Genomic DNA, 17,223 nt, shown 5'->3' with positions numbered 1-17,223 from the left:
CTACTTTCACCCATGAAATCTGAAAACTTAAATGCCTGTGCCTTCAGGTAGCCACATACAGTTCTAGTGCACAGGTGACAACCTTCCTTGACCATTACATTACTGGTAAGCAGTAGGGGACAATACAGGTTATGTAGAAAATAAACACAGGATCAGTCAAAATAGACTCAAATGTCCATACACCAATGCACAGGGTATGAGGAATAAACGGGGTGAATTAGAAATTCAAGTAAATGAGGGCAGATATGATATTGTTGCCATTACAGAAACTTGGTGGGATGAAACCCACAAATGGAACATACAGCTAGAGGGATTTAAATTATTTAAAAGAAATAGACCAAATAAAAGAGGAGTTGCACTATATATAAGAAATAACTACATCTCTACAGAAATAGAGCATGACAATGATGAAAACTGCCTGGAATGCATTTTGGTCAATGTAAAAGGGGGGGAAATGACATTGCCATTGGTGTATACCATAGGCCGCCCAACCAAAGGAAATGGATGAACTTTTTGCTAGTCAGTTAACTAAGGTATGTAGGAAGCACACCACAATAGTAATGAGGGATTTTAACTACCCTGACATCAACTGGGAGAAAAACTGCACCAAGTGGAAGTTTCAAAAGGTTCCTGACAAACCCAGCAGACAACTTTTGTTTCCCAAAAAGTAAGAGGCGCGAACAAGGAGATCAGCCATATTGGACTTAATTCTCACTAACAGAGATTAATTGATAAAAGGTGTTGAAGCTACGGGAACCTTGGGGGGGGGAAGTGATAATGAAATATTGGAATTCAATATTATGCAAGCATAAGCAATAGAACAAAGTCCAATTAGAGGCTTGGACTTTAAGAGAGCTAATTTCAATAAACTTAGAGCGTGGGAAGGATTCTATGGATGAGAATCCTCAAGGGGAAAACAACTCATACTTGAGAAATTTCAAAAAGAGAGATTATAAAAGCCCAGTCTAGCATAATACCAATGAAGAAGAAAAATAACAGCTCTCAAAAGAAATCAGCATGGCTGTATAAAGAACTCTGACAAACTGAATAACAAAAAGGACAGACTTAAAAAGTGGAAAGGGGTACGTAACTAAGGCAGAATATCAGCAAATAGCCCGAGCCTGCAAAGATGAAGTGAGGAAAGCTAAGGCTTACAGTGAACAAAGGCTTGCAACGAAAGTAAAAAATAACAAAAAATGCTTCTTCCAACTTGTTAAAAACAAGAAAAAAGTCAAGAAAACTTTTCCAAACCATTGCTGGGAGAAAGTTGAAAGAAGGTGAAAAGCAACAGCCAGAAAGCAGAACTACTTAATTTGTTTTTTGCATCTGTCTTTACACAAAGGGAAAAAACAGTCCAACCTATCAAAAAAGCACCACAAAAAAACAGACTAGAAAACAAGTTAAAATAGGGAAGAAAATGGTAAGGGAGCACCTGTCTACCCTAGACGAGTTCAAATCACCAGGACTGGATGGATTACATCCCCAAGTTCTGAAGGAACTGGCAGATGAGATCTCAGAACCACTGAACTATATCTTTCAAAGATCCTGGAGCACAGGGGAACTGCCAGAGGACTGGAAAAGAGCTGATGTAGTCCCCATCTTCAAAAAAAAAAAAAAAATAGATCCAGGAAACTACAGACCTATCAGCCTGACCTCAATAACAGGGAAGATTCTGGAAAAGATAATCAAGCAACGAATTAGCGAATACTTAGAAGCAAATAAAGTAATAACCAAAAGCCAACTTGGGTTTGTCAAAAACAGATCATGCCAGACTAATCTTATTGTCTAGTTGACAAAACTAGTGGACCAGAGGAAAGCTATCAATATAATTTACTTGGTCACTTCAGTAAGGCATTTGACAACATAGACCATAACCTACTACTTGATAAAATAGAAACGTGAGTTAGACAGCATCACTACCAGATGGATTCGGAACTGGCTGACCAACTGCAATGTGTAGTCCTCAGTGGAACTGCATCTACATGGACAGAAGTATGCAGTGGGTATCCCAGGGCTCTGTTTTAAGCCCAGTACACTTCAACAAATTCATCAATGATTTGGATGAGGGGATAGATGGGGAACTCATCAAATTTGCAGGCGACACCAAGCTTGCAGGAATAGCCAACACTCCAGAAGATAGGCTCAAGATACAGAAGGATCTTGACAGACTTGAACATTGGGCGCTATCTAACAAAATGAAATTCAACAGTGAAAAAAGTAAGGTTCTACATTTAGGCAAGAAAAACAAATGCACAGGTACAGTATATGTGGTACCTTGCCAATAGTGGTTACTGTGAGAGGGATCTTGGAGTCCTAGTGGACAATCACTTAAATATGAGCCAGCAGTGTGCAGCAGCTGTCAAAAAAGCCAACACAGTTCTAGGCTGCATAAATAGGGATAGAATCAAGATTACGTGAAGTGTTAATACCACTTTATAATGCCTTGGTAAGGCTTGGAATACTGCATTCAGTTTTGGTTGCCACGATGTAAAAAAGATGTTGAGACTCTAGAAAGAGTGCAGAGAAGAGCAACAAAGATGATTAGGGGATTCAAGAATAAAACATAAATAACAATTGCTGGAACTAGTATTATGAAAAGAAGAACTGGGGTGTCATGATAGCAGTGTTCCGATATAACAGGGGGTTGCCACAAAGAAGAGGGGGTCAAGCTATTCTTCAAAGCACCTGAGGGTAGGACAAGAAGCAATGGGTGGAAACTAATAAAGGAGAGAAGCAACCTAGAACTAAGGAGAAATTTCCTGACAGAACAATCAGTGGAACAACTTGCCTCCAGAAGTTGTATATGCTCCAACACTGGAAGTTTTTAAGAGATTAGATAACCATTTCTCTGAAGTGGTGTAGGATTTCCTGCCTAAGCAGGGGTTGGACTAGAAGACCTCTAAGGTCTTCTCTGTTATTCTATTCTATTAGCTACATTTCTATTCTATTAGCTACATTTCCTGGGACCTAAGAAGTGTTTAAACAGTTGAGTGCAAGAGTACCTGTTCTCTTTCTAAATCACATAATTATTCAGCCAGTCTCATACTTCACTGGCCTCCTGCTTTTTTTTTTTAGATTGAAAAAAAATATATTGTAAATTTAGGGCTTGTCTTCATTGGGAAAATAGCCTGCCTAATCACCCTGTACTGTACACCGTTAGAATATGAAATGCAATAGTGCTAGCTTTTATGTGTATTACAGGCATGAATTTTTTCATGTTTCATTGACAAATGCATAACCAACAGATTCACATATCCCACTGATCCCAAAGCAAACAAGCCACATTTTGACTTTGGGTATTCTGGGAACTCAAGTCAATGAATGCCTAATCCCAGATGAGGCGAGTTGTTTTAGCAGATTTGTTTCTCTCTTTTAAGATTTGATGTAAAAATGAGTCTGACTTAACTTCACATATCCCACCAAGCCAAAATGTGATTCTTCAATAGGTCATGGTGACTGGCTTCCTATTGCAATCCGCGTTGAAACTTTTATAGCTTAATGCAGTGTGTGAAACCAGCAAACTGGAGGCCCATTGGTGATAGCAACAGTGCACTCCCTAATCACCGTCATTTCCTTCTGTTTTTTATCTGCAGATACGTAGCCATAGTTCTAACTAAAGTTCAAGTAAATCATTCAACAGGCTGTGGAACTCAACAGTAATTAGCTGTATAAGTACAGCATGCGAAGCCGCAGTGTGATTTCTTTGGTTTTGGCTAACTGGGTTATGGCCTGTTCAACAAACCATGAGTAAAACAGAGGTTTGTATGAACCTAACTGTTAAGTTAAAGGAAAGCCTGCTTGCCTTTAAACATGAAATACAGTAATACAAGTAGAGTGTTCAGGGGCGGGGATAGGAGCAAAGAAACATCAATTTACTACAGCTATCTCTTTATGTGTTAGCCATATTGAGTGTTACATTAACTGTCCTTAAAATAAAACCTGAACACAAATATACCTAAACTCAAATTTGTTCTTTTCAATCTCACGGACAGGAAAGGGTAAATAAGTAACCTCATTCTGATAACTTACATGTTAAACTGTAGAAGCGATCCCAAGCATTTCCCAATTAGATTCATTTTCAATGATAGCATTAGGAACATTTGGAGTGATTATTAGTCAAACACAAACAAACAAAAGCCTGCCCCCCAGCACATCCAAACAGCAAATTAAATTTAAGCTTATCAAGACTGTCTGAGCTCCAGCTGACAAGCAGAATAAACAATTCTGGTATAGATGAAAATAGCGAAATCTTCCCTTCCGAGGAGACTTTTACATTTTGACAGATAACTCTTTTTATCAGTTATGGCTTGGCTGCAAAACAGGCTTATTTGTATTTCAATTGGGGAAACATGAGACAAAAGTGCCAGACTTGTCTTCTACTTAATCTCTGAAATTGTCCAGATCTGCAAAATGGCTCCCACCCTGTCTTCAAAAGGAGAAAAATCCCACCAGAATTTGTCCAGCGTTCATTCATATGTGCAGATTAATGAAAATAGCCAGAGGGTAAAATACATTCATTGTGTCACTTGAAGCCCCGAATGGTGTCCTGTGGATATTGTTTTATGATGGCTAACAGAAAATAAAAAGTTTGGGTAAATATCTTGAAAGTTTGGCAGCTCTAACAGAGGTATTTTTTTAAAAGTGGAAGAGCTGCTGTACATTCTCCGAGGGTGGTCTTTGAACCAGAAGCCTTTATCGCTTTAAAACAACTATCAGGGAAGGTTCAATGGCTTTGATGTTTAGCTCCTGGGGGATCAAACTAAAATTCCAATGGTGTGTCTGCTTGACTTACTGCTGCAGCAAGAAGATCATCTGGAGATATCTTGGAAATAGTCTCTAGGCCGGAGAGTGGCAACGTTCACCTGGCTGGGGAACTCTGGGATTTGAAGTCCACACAACGTAGCCAACCAAGGTTGAGCAACACTGTTCTAGGCTGTTCTTGGTGGAAGACCCCTTATTTGGGGTCCGACGTATATAAAAAGAGGAAGAGAGAAGCTGATCCAGAACTTCCCTACGGCAATTTGTTCCATTAGGATGAGCAAATTTTTGTCTTTAAGGATTAGCTCAAGACAGCTGTAATTGTTGTAAGGGGGGGAAGGGAGAACATGGCTTGCTTTGCAACAATGCCGAAGAGTTTCATTCCACTTCCTCAGCATCCTTTGGCCAACTGCCCCGCAGAAACGAAAGTCTTGCCCAGTCTGTGCCATGGAGTGTGGAGGACTCATTCCCAGCCTATACCGAAGTGTTCCTCTGAGTTTGGTAAGTGGGAGAAGCTTGCAGCATATCTGGCAGGCTCTGCCTGGTTGACAATTCTGAGCCAGCTCCGGTTCTTGACAAGGCGGCAGGATACCTCAAGGCCTGTTCATAAGGGGGCGGCAACTGTGAAGAGAAGATCAGGAACACGGTATATTTCCTGTCAATTGAGATTCGCACTGCATTCGCACTGTTGCCTTCTGGCAGAAGATACAGAACAATTAAAACTCGGACCACATGGCTTCTGAATAGTTTTTATCCCAGAGCTATAATTGCACTCAACAATGAACTAAAGGGCCACCATCAGTGAGCTGTTGGAAAAGCATTACTTGGTTTGTTGTGTGGATATTTGGATGGTTTGGGGTGGGGAATTTTGATGGTGTGGGGGTGTCTGGGGATTGTCATGTGTGTTGACAATCCTTGGTCTCTGGATATTATGTGAATTTTGTTGTATGGGTATACTGTGTATATACGTACAATGACAATAAACTTGATAGATAGATAGATAGATAGATAGATAGATAGATAGATAGATAGATAGATAGATAGATAGACAGACAGACAGACAGACAGACAGACAGACAGACAGACAGACAGACAGACAGACAGATAGATAGACAGATAGACAGATAGATATTATAGATAGATAGATATAAAAGAATTAGTAGCAGGGAAACACATTCACCACAGATAGATATAGATATAGCGATAGATAGATAGATAGATAGATAGATAGATAGATAGATAGATAGATAGATAGATAGATAGATATAAAAGAATTAGTAGCAGGGAAACATATTCACCAGCCACTACAAAACATTTGCTAAACCAATTCTTTAATACAGTTCACCTGTCTGGAACCCATACCACATCTCTGACATTAATACAATTGAACGAGTCCAGAAATATTTTACAAGAAGAGTTCTCCGCTCCTCTGTAAACAACAAAATACGTTATACCACCAGACTTGAAATCCTGGGATTAGAAAACTTAGAACTCCGCCGACTCCGACAAGACCTGTGTTTAACACAGAGAATCATCTATTGCAATGTCCTTCCTGTTAAAGACTACTTCAGCTTCAATCGCAATAATACAAGAGCAAACAATAGATTCAAACTTAATGTTAACCGCTTCAATCTTGATTGCAGAAAATATGACTTTTGTCAGAGTTGTTAACGCTTGGAACAGACTATCTGACTCTGTGGTCTCTTCTCAAACTCCCAAAAGCTTTAACCAAAAACTGTCTACCATTGACCTCACCCCATTCCTAAGAGGACTATAAGGGGCGTGCATGAGAGCACAAAAATGCCTACCGTTCCTGTCCTATTGTTTCCTTTCATTATATGTTGTATAGTTGTTTCATGCTTACGCTTATACATACTGTTGTGACAAAATAAAATAAATAAAAATAAAAAGTATAATCTGTATCTGCCTAACCACCATTTCCATTCCCCCCCACTTCCCCCATTGCACTACAATTTAAACCCTGCATCAATTTAGACGCTCTGAAAAAGTGAACTGTAGTTCACAAAAGCCTTTGAATAAGATGGGTTAGTCCAGTGGTGGGATCCTCCTGGTTTAACGTGATCACACGCTTTGTGTGCGTGCGCTTGGGCAGTTTGAAGGAATCTTCACTTCCGTGTTTCTTCGGAGGAGAAACACAGCTGAGGCACAGCAATCTGCTCTGCTGCGCGAATCAGCTGAGAAGATAAAAGTAGGAAAATAGTGTGGGTGGGTGGACCCATCTGATCATTGGGATGAACCAGTTCGCTCCCAGCTGATCGTCGGAACTACCGGTTCACCCAAACTGGTAGAATCCCACCCCTGGGTTAGTCTGAAAAGAGTTCTCCTGATTTTTGTTTACTACAAGCTAACACAATTCTCCTAAAACAGCCAGACCTTTTTCAATGTGTATTGTGCAGACATTTATTTATTTATTTATTTATTTATTTATTTATTTATTTATTTATTTATTTATTTATTTATTTATTTATTTAATCATATTTATATACCACCCTATCTCCCGAGGGACTCAGGGCGGTTAACAGCCACGTAAAATATACATAAATACAAGTTAAAACCCCAATTAAAAAACTTATTAGATACGGCCGAATATTAAAACCCCAATAGAATAATAAAACCCCCATTAAAACCAAATTTAAAAATTTAAAATCCTAGTCCAGTCCTGCGCAAATAAAAAGATGTGTCTTAAGCTCGCAGCGAAAGGTTCAAAGGTCAGGAAGTTGACGAAGTCCTGGGGGAAGTTCGTTCCAGAGGGCGGGAGCCCCCACAGAAAAGGCCCTTCCCCTGGGCATCGCCAGCCAGCACTGCCTGGCTGACGGCACCCTGAGGAGTCCCTCCCTGTGAGAGCGTACGGGTCGGTGGGAGGCAATCGGTGGCAGTAGACGGTCCCGTAAGTATCCCGGCCCAATGCCATGGAGCGCTTTAAAGATAATTACCAAAACCTTGAAGCGCACCCGAAAGGCCACAGGTAGCCAGTGCAGTCTGCGCAGGAGAGGTGTCACATGGGAGCCACGAGGGGCTCCCTCTATCACCCGCGCAGCCGCATTCTGGACCAACTGGAGCCTCCGGGTGCTCTTCAAGGGGAGCCCCATGTAGAGAGCATTGCAGTAATCCAGATGAGACATCACAAGGGCATGAGTGACCGTGCATAGGGCATCCCGGTCTAGAAAGGGGCGCAACTGGCGGACCAGGCGAACCTGGTAAAAAGCTCTCCTGGAGACGGCCGTCAAGTGGTCTTCAAAAGACAGCCGACCATCCAGGAGAACGCCCAAGTTGCGCACCCTCTCCATTGGGGCCAATGACTCGCCCCCAATAGTCAGCCGTGGTTGCAGCTGACTGTACCGGGGTGCCGGCATCCACAGCCACTCTGTCTTGGAGGGATTGAGCTTGAGCCTGTTTCTCCTCATCCAGACCCGTACGGCTTCCAGACACCGGGACAGCACTTCGATAGCTTCGTTGGGGTGGCCCGGTGTGGAAAAGTACAGCTGAGTATCATCAGCGTACAGATGGTAACTCACCCCGAAACCACTGATGATCTCACCCAGCGGCTTCATATAGATGTTGAACAGGAGGGGTGAGAGAATCGACCCCTGCGGCACCCCACAAGTGAGGCGCCTCGGGATTGACCTCTGCCCTCCTGTCAACACCGTCTGAGACCGATCAGAGAGATAGGAGGAGAACCACCAATAAACGGTGCCTCCCACTCCCAATCCCTCCAACCGGTGCAGCAAGATACCATGGTCAATGGTATCGAAAGCCGCTGCGAGGTCTAATAGGACCAAGGCAGAGGAATAACCCCTGGCCCTGGCCCTCCAGAGATCATCAACCAACGCGACCAAAGCCGTCTCAGTGCTATAACTGGGCCGGAAGCCGGACTGGAACGGGTCTAGATAGATAGTTTCATCCAGGTACCGAGGTAATTGACATGCCACCACACTCTCTACAACCTTCGCTGCAAAGCGAAGGTTGGAGACCGGACAATAATTACCTAATACAGCTGGGTCCAGGGAAGGCTTCTTGAGGAGAGGTCTCACCACCGCCTCTTTCAAGGCGGCCGGAAAGATCCCCTCCAACAGAGAAGCGTTTGTAATCCCCTGGAGCCAGCCTCGTGTCACCTCCTGCGTGGCCAGTACCAACCAGGAGGGGCACGGGTCCAGTAAACATGTGGTGGCGTTCAACCTCCCCAGCAACCTGTCCATATCCTCGGGAGTCACAGGGTCAAATTCATCCCAAACAGTCTCAACAAGACAGCCCTCCGACATCTCACCTGGATCCACCCAATTTTGATCCAGACCGTCCCAAAGCTGAACGATTTTATCGTATAGATAACCACTAAACTCCTCGGCACGTCCCTGCAACGGGTCATCCCGCTCTCCCTGTTGAAGGAGAGAGCGGGTCACCCGAAACAGGGTGGCCGGGCGGTTATCTGCCGACGCTATGAGAGAGGAGACGTAGCAACGTCTCGCTTCCCTCAGAGCCACTCGGTCTAAAGCCCCAGCCGCGGCCTGTTCCCAGGCCGCGACTAGTTCCTTAGCCGTGCCGTGGGCTAGACCCTCAGGAAACGGCCCAAGCTCCCTCTGGAACCTCTCCGGGTCCATCAGGCGCCTGGGACGGAACCAACGTATTGGTTCCGTCTCCCTGCGGTGTTGAGTGGCGGTCAGAAAGTCCAGGCGAAGGAGAGAGTGATCTGACCATGACAAAGGTTCAATGACTAAATCCCTCAAGTCCAGATCCTTCAACCACTGACCAGAGATAAAAATCAGATCCAGCGTGCCACTCCCAATGTGAGTAGGGCCATCAACTACTTGGGTCAGGTCCAAGGCCGTCATGGAAGCCATGAACTCCCGAGCTGCTGTCGACGACATGCCGGTCGATGGCAAGTTGAAATTCCCCATGACAATAAGTCTGGGGGTCTCAACTGCCACCCCAGCAAGCACCTCCAGGAGCTCGGGCAGGGCAGCTGTCACGCAGCAAGGAGCCAGGTACGTGACAAACAAGCCCATCTGATACCTATGGCCCCACCTCACAAAGAGGGATTCACACCCGGCCATCTGAGGTACAGTGGTCTCCCTCGGCTCTAGACTCTCCTTAATCACAACCGCCATTCCCCCACCCCTACCCTGGGCCCTCGGCTGATGGAATGCCCAGAAACCCAGTGGGCACATTTCAACAAGGGGCACACCCCCTTCTGTGCTCAGCCAGGTTTCCGTAACGCCCATAAGGTCCGCGGAACCCCCCTGGATAAGAACATATATTAGGGGGGCCTTATTGACCACGGACCGTGCGTTGCACAACATCAGCCGAAGGCCCAGGTTCTGAGGGTCTCGACCATCCGGGGAACGGGAGAAGTCTGAGGGATTGGGACGCGCGATCGCCTTCAAACATCGAGCGCGCGCCCCCGGAAAACGATACGATCCCTCGCTTCCGCCATATCTGCCCCTCCCACTTACCGTACAAATAGGACCACCCTCACCCTCACTCATGTCTAATAATCCATGGTTGATGGTTTGGAGCAATGGGTGATCTCAGCCTTAGCAATGTTGTACAAGAACAGTGCAAACCAGTGCAATGACTTTCTGCATTCTTCCTTCTGATATAGCTTTTATTTCCAGTTCTTTGGTCAGCTCTTCTTAGAACAGAGGCCTATAGTCACCCTAGTGGCTTCTTTACATGTAGTCCTCTACTTACAACAGTTCGTTTAGTGACTGTTCGAAGTTACAATGGTACTGAAAAAAGCGACTTATGACCATTTTTCACAGTTATGACCACTGCAGCATCCTCACGTGATTTTCATTAGGATGCTCGACAACTGACTCATATTTATGACAACTGCAGTGTCCATGGGTCATATGATCCCCTTTTGCAACCTTCTGACAAGAAAAGTCAATGGAGAAAACAGATTCACTTAACAACCATGTTACTAGTTTAATAACTGCAGTGGTTCACTTAACAAATTTGGCAAGAAAAGTCGTAAAATGGGGTAAAAGTCACTTAACTAATTTCTCACTTAGCAACATAAATCTTGGGCTCAAATGTGGTCATAAGTTGAGGACTACCTGTATACTTTTTTGTAACTTTTAAAATAAATTATTATTTTCTCTTTCTTTTTCTCTTTTCACTATTTGGTTTATTTTATTTTACGTTTTTTTACTACGTTAGAAAATTTTTCAATAAAAATATGTTATGATGTAATGTCACACTTACCAGCACACTTACCAGTCACACTTACCAGCGACAGGAAGGAAAGATGTGGGGGAGGAACTGGTTGGTCCCATATATATATATATCAAGCACTGGAAATGCATATTTCTTATGTGTGAAGTGGGTGTTTGTAAACACGCCAAATATTTCAAAGAATTGTGATAGAATTTTTCCTTAGTTGTTGCAATTAAATTACTGAGCAGCTGAGCAAGTGATACACTGCACTTGAAGCCAACAAAGTAAACTGCAAAGCAGTGCAACACAATAAACACCTAGCTTGCAATATAATCCACTAGAAAAAGCTTGCCTATAGTCTTCCATTGGCATGTAAATGTTGTGTTTAAACACTTGTTATGTAAACTAGGATTGTCATCCAATCCTTTAATTATACTTAAACTGCAATCCTACACCCATTTATCTGGGAGTAAGCATTGCAGTATTGAACACAAGGGCAATTCCAGTAAACATAGGTAGGGCTGTAATGTTGTCGGTTACGTGCCTTGGCATGCAGAATAGAACAATAGTTCTGAAGCTAGAATCATTCTTAGTTTTTAGAGGATACCAGTATATATAGTAGTGGATGAAAACAAAGAGACTCGTTTATTATTGATTACAGGTTTTAAACCTGCTAATGGAACTGACTGACTTAGGTTCTTGATGTTGTGGTTCCTGGAAATCTGTCATAAGAGCCTTCTGATAAAATAAGCTGTTCCCGCACCAAGAGGAAAAGAGAATTGCTGTCAGAGGGGCCAATATCCCCAGACAGCTGTTTGCTGCAAGGAGGCAAATCTTTTTTTCTTGTGCTAATCAGGCTGTGCTGAAAACAAAAATGAAACTAAAGAGGCTGTTTGCTGTTTGCTGCAAGGAGGAAAATTGCTGGGAGGCAGAGGAGATTTTTCTTTCTTGTTTTCCTTCCCCCCCCAAAAAATAAGTGTGTCTTATAGTCCAGAGCATCTTGTACTCCGAAAAATACGGTATTTTTTTAAAAGAACTGTCTTCTTCTTGAAAGAAGACAGTTTTGCACAGCAGCAAAAGCAATGAATCAGTGCAATAACAACAAATGCATTAAAAAAAATGGAGTGTTGTAATTCACAGACACCTATCTGGCAGCAATAATTCGCCATCAGTGAGGTCCCAAAGGCATTTGGGGAACAGCCAGATTTTTACATGATTTTACAGATTTCTGGAAGGAGTCCTGTAATCCAGAGAGTGGGATCCTCTTTGCCTTGGCATGGGGGGAATTCAATAAGGAATGTCTATTCCAGTCATAGAACAAAAGAAGACAGGTAGAAATGGAGTGATTGTCACCTATTACATCCAAGGTACACACATACAATATTCCACAACTACATCAGGATAGGGAAGTTCTGGTCTTGTTTTTGTGCAAGGATTCCAAAAGCTACATCTGCTTTATATCTTCCTGTCTTCTCCCTAACTATTAAGAACCAGAAGAATCCACTCTGGGTATCTTGGCACTGGGAGGGAATGTCCCAATGCCAAGATACTCAGAGTGGATTCTTCTGGTTTTTAATAGTTAGGGAGAAGACAGGAAGATTTAAAGCAGATGTAGCTATTCAGGATAATGTCTGATATATTAATCCATATAACTGTGAAAACATGCCCTAAAGACTAAAAGAATCTATAAGTCAAAAGTTTAATAAGAAATCGCAAAGTGAGGCCACTGCAAATAACCTATGGTTGCTGAACTTACATCTGGCTATGATTTTTAGAATTGAGTAAGCATGCTAGGTTGGATTTCTGCAGGAGCTCTAAATACATAGTTCCAAAATGGCACCCACAATAAACATTAACTGTCCTGGCCTTGTTTAGGACAAAATTTTGCCTATAAAGATATTCAACCTATTTAATTCAGAGGACACATCTTTTTTAAGATAGAAAAGGAAGAAAATCTTTTTTTATATATCCCAAGGTTACAGAATTTAACTTCCCGGCATTGTTTGCTCCTCTCAAGGTGGCTAGGGCTATCAAGAGGTACAACTCAGAAATACCTGCGCTGCTCTTTTTTTCCGACTTCAGCTTGTAAGTTTTAACAAATACTGATATGCAAAGCATTCCATTTGATGTCTCACAATGAGTTCTCCCTTTAAGAGTTGTAAACTTAATCATGCGTAGCTTCTTCTCCAGAAAGATTACACTACTAACCAGAGCATACAAAACATTTGCTAGACCAATTCTCAAATACAGCTCATATGTCTGGAACCCACACCTCATTTCAGACATTAATACAATTAAGTATGTCCAGAAATATTTTACAAGAAGAATTCTCTACTCCTCTGATCACAACAAAATACCTTATGCCACCAGACTTGAAATCCTGGGTTTAGAAAATTTAGAACTCCGCTGCCTTCCGCATGACCTGAGTATAACTCATAAAATCATCTGCTACAATGTCCTTCCTGTCGAAGACTACTTCAGCTTCAATCGCAACAATACACGAGCACACAATAGATTTAAACTTAATGTGAACCACTCCAATCTTGATTGCAGAAAATATGACTTCAGAAACAGAGTTGTTAATGCCTGGAATGCACTACCTAATTCTGTGGTCTCTTCTCAAAATCCCCAAAGCTTTAACCAAAGACTGTCTACTATTGACCTCACCCCATTCCCAAGAGGTCTCTAAGGGGCATGCATAAGAGCACCAGCGTGCCTACCGTTCCTTTCCTAATGTTCCCTTTGATTGTATTCAATTCGTATGGTTATTTCATGCTTATACTTATATATACTGTTGTGTTTGACAAATAAATAAATAAATAAAAATAAATGAATAAATAAATATAGGGTGAGAGGAAAGAAGTGCTGAATTTTGAGGACAGACGTATGATCTGAGTACAGGGACTTGAAGCTAGATTTATGTTCCAACGTGAGTTCTTACTTATCTAGTGTTTGGCCTATCTAGATTACGTGCTATTATATAAGGGCTTATATATCTGTAGAAAGTGCTTTAAGTGTGCAATATAAGTTGTAATTGGTGTTCAAGGTGCTGACTGCCCTTATTATTTGTTGATATGAAAGTTTTAAAGGCTCAAGGCCGTTAGAAGTCCCAGCATAGGGTTCCAGGTTGTGATTTCAAAAGCATTTACTTTCAGATAAAGGATCTAGGTTGTAAATTCCACGGAGATCAATTGAATGGACTCCCTAATAATTATATATGAGATTACATTCCTAGTAGTGAAGCAGGTGCTATTTCATCTCAATTAAGTATTCTGCTCTAAGCAATTATTTCCTTGAAATGTCAATAACATTCACCCCGATTATTAACCCTTTCACTACAGCACAGGTCAGACTGAAAATTGTTTGAAACGGGGCTTCAAAGCACTTCTATGAAGCTACAGTTTTAAAGAAATGGCAGTAATATGATGGAGTGATATTTGCACAGAGGCCGTGCACTTTTTCCTTTTCTTTATTATCACCTCTTGCCAAACAAATTCTGTAGATTTTGAAGCCCTGGAAGAAGCAGCAATAAGCCTTTCATTTAATCACAGTTCACTGAGTTACAAACAAATAACTATTCTCTGACTAGAGAGAATACCACAGAAAATCACCTTCTAATAGACTCTTTTGATTTCAGTGAGCACTGATGGTTATACGAAATGTTTCAAACTATAATTAAAAGAGTGCAAGTTTTTTTAGCTGTTCAGTTTCAAAAGAGTTGTAGCTCTCCTAAAAGTTTTCAGATATTGCTCCACTCATCTCGAGGCCAGTTTTCAAGGCCAGAGCATTTTCACAATAGCCTGAGTAGTACCAGAACATTTCCAAAATGCTTAGGACAATCGTTTTGAACTCCAAATGTCATGTTTTGTACCAGTAGCTGTACTAGACAGTGCTTTGAAACATTTAAGATTCAAAACATTCTGCGCACCACCAGTTGCTAGAAGAGACAAGATTAGTTTGTTTCTATTTTAGTTTCTCACACCACTATTATAAGGCATAGTAAAGACTCCGATGTCCTGAATGGATTAGAGCAGGGGTCTCCAACCTTGGCAACTTTAAGACTTGTGGACTTCAACTCCCAGAATTCCTCAGCCAGCTTTGCTGGCTGAGGGATTCTGGGCATTGAAATTCACAAGTCTTAAAGGTGCCAAGGTTGGAGACCCCCGGGTTAGAGTACTGGGTAAAGAGCAGCCAGAATACATGTCACAGGTAACTTACTGACAGGTTGAGAGCGCAGCAATACCGTCCATCTCTAGCTTTTCCCACCTTCCCTCAAAAACACACTAGAAATGCAACTTCCCCCTTCCCTCTTCCAGAATCTCTTAACTGTATTATAGCAATAGCACTTAGACTTATATACCGCTTCACAGTGCTTTACAGCTCTCTCGAAACGGTTTACAGAGTCACTGTATTGCCCTTAGCAATCTGGGTCCTCATTTTACCAACCTCAGAAGGATAGATGGCTGAGTCAACTTTCAGCCAATCAGGATCTAACTGCCGAACTGTTGGCAGCCAGCAGTCAGCAGAATTAGCCTGCAATACTGCATTCCAACCACTGCGCCACCATGGCTCTTTTTAAAATTATCCCTTATCAATAGTAATATTTATTTTGTCTACATCTCACCTTTCCTTCAGAGACATAAAGAAACATACAGAGGATTCTCTTCTCTTCTATTTTCTCCACAATTACCTTGTGAGATTGGGTAGTGAGCGTGTGTGTGAGAGAGACTAGTCGAAAGTCACTAAGCGAACTTCCATGGCTAAAGGTAACCTTAACCTGACAAACACCTGAACCACTCCACCACTCTTTCAATTTCTTGCATAGGTAAGTTCTTGCTCTGCTATCTTAACCAGAGGGTTTTTAACACACTCCATTGAAACTAGTGAGAACTCCAAACAGGTATTTTGAATGGGAGCTGAAGGAGTCTCACATGTCTGCCTATGACAGGGGTGTCAAACTGGATTTCCTTCAAGGGTCGGATCAGTACTGTAGTTCTCATTGGACCAGCCGGGGGGTGGAGGAGTTGGGATTTGACCAGGAGGGTGCTGCAGAAGGCCATCCAGGCTGAAAACAGGGGGCAAGGAGTCACACATGCCCCCCCCTCACATAGCCAGTTTTTGCTAGCAGAGGCACCACAGGCCAGTCCTTTGCTAATTGCAAACCAGCCCCATGGGCCAGATTTAAACACCCAGCAGGCTGAATGCGGCCCGCAGACCTTGTCTATGGCATGGCATAAGCCAAGCTGTATCTTGCATACATATCTCAAGGCTGGAAGTCTTATTGGTGTCAACTGGACTAACTTTTAAATAGTTGGGGAAGAACTACAATAAAAGCAAATAGCATTCTGTGTCCAGGAAAACCAATGCAATTACACATTTATCGCAATTTCTCTTGACTTAGGATAGGCTGAGTATCTGGAATATCAAAATAAGTGAATAGATTGGATTTTGAAAAATTGATAAATCACTCCCGCTTGCATGGATGAATGAAGAAGATGCAGCTGTCCAGATGATGGACTACAGCTTGCATCATCTGCTATCGCTAGCCATGACAACTCCACCTGAAGGGAGTTAATCATCTAATAAGCTCTGAAGAGTCACAAATTTCCGATCTGTACTTTGGTGAATGGTTGCAAGCTGAGAAGAGCCACATGTTCAGGGACATGCTTGTAGAAAATGTATTTCTGGTTCTATGTCCTTGCAGTAAAATGATCACAGGTAAAAGTGGGAGAGGGGCTTGCTTAAATTTAGCTTTTTGATATGGGCTGGATAGATAAGACTTGGTCCAACACAGCAGAAACACTGCAAATTTAATGTGGGTCCACATGGTTTACTTTGAATTACATATCTTTTAGCTTGAAATCTGAACAAGACAGGGACTGATAACAGGCAGAATAAAAGTTGAAAAAAATACCAGTTATTTCAGATAGCCAGAAAGATCCCAAGGAATACTATATCAAAGATGTGGAGAACAAGCAAAAATGCTAGAATCTTCATGGCCTGCTGCCCTGCACATGGTTGTGAGAGAAGCTGCAGATAAAACCATATGCCTCTATTGAAACCCTCAGGGCTATATTCACCACGAACCAACCCACTCACTGATGGTTTTAAATGGATAGATCTCTTATGCACGATTGCCTTCTTGTCCGCTGTAGCTCCTTGCAAAAGACGGAAAAACTACTTTTCAAAAGATACAAGATGAATCATTAACCAGAAAGAATATAAACAAGTGGCAAGCACTGGAGATTCCTGGAACACTCTGTTCCTTCCTCTAAGATTTAAAAAAAAAAA

At 42.2% G+C, this 17,223-nt stretch overlaps 1 protein-coding gene across 1 annotated transcript in view; it reads right to left on the bottom strand.

Annotated features, from left to right (window-relative positions):
• Positions 1 to 17,223, bottom strand: part of EME1 (essential meiotic structure-specific endonuclease 1) — a 41,413-nt gene that overhangs the window by 23,974 nt on the left and 216 nt on the right. The window lies entirely within an intron of this gene.

This window comes from Ahaetulla prasina, chromosome 2 (assembly GCF_028640845.1).
Source record: "Ahaetulla prasina isolate Xishuangbanna chromosome 2, ASM2864084v1, whole genome shotgun sequence".
Taxonomy (NCBI): Eukaryota; Metazoa; Chordata; class Lepidosauria; order Squamata; family Colubridae; genus Ahaetulla; species Ahaetulla prasina.
This window is presented reverse-complemented; position numbering and strand designations above follow the sequence as displayed.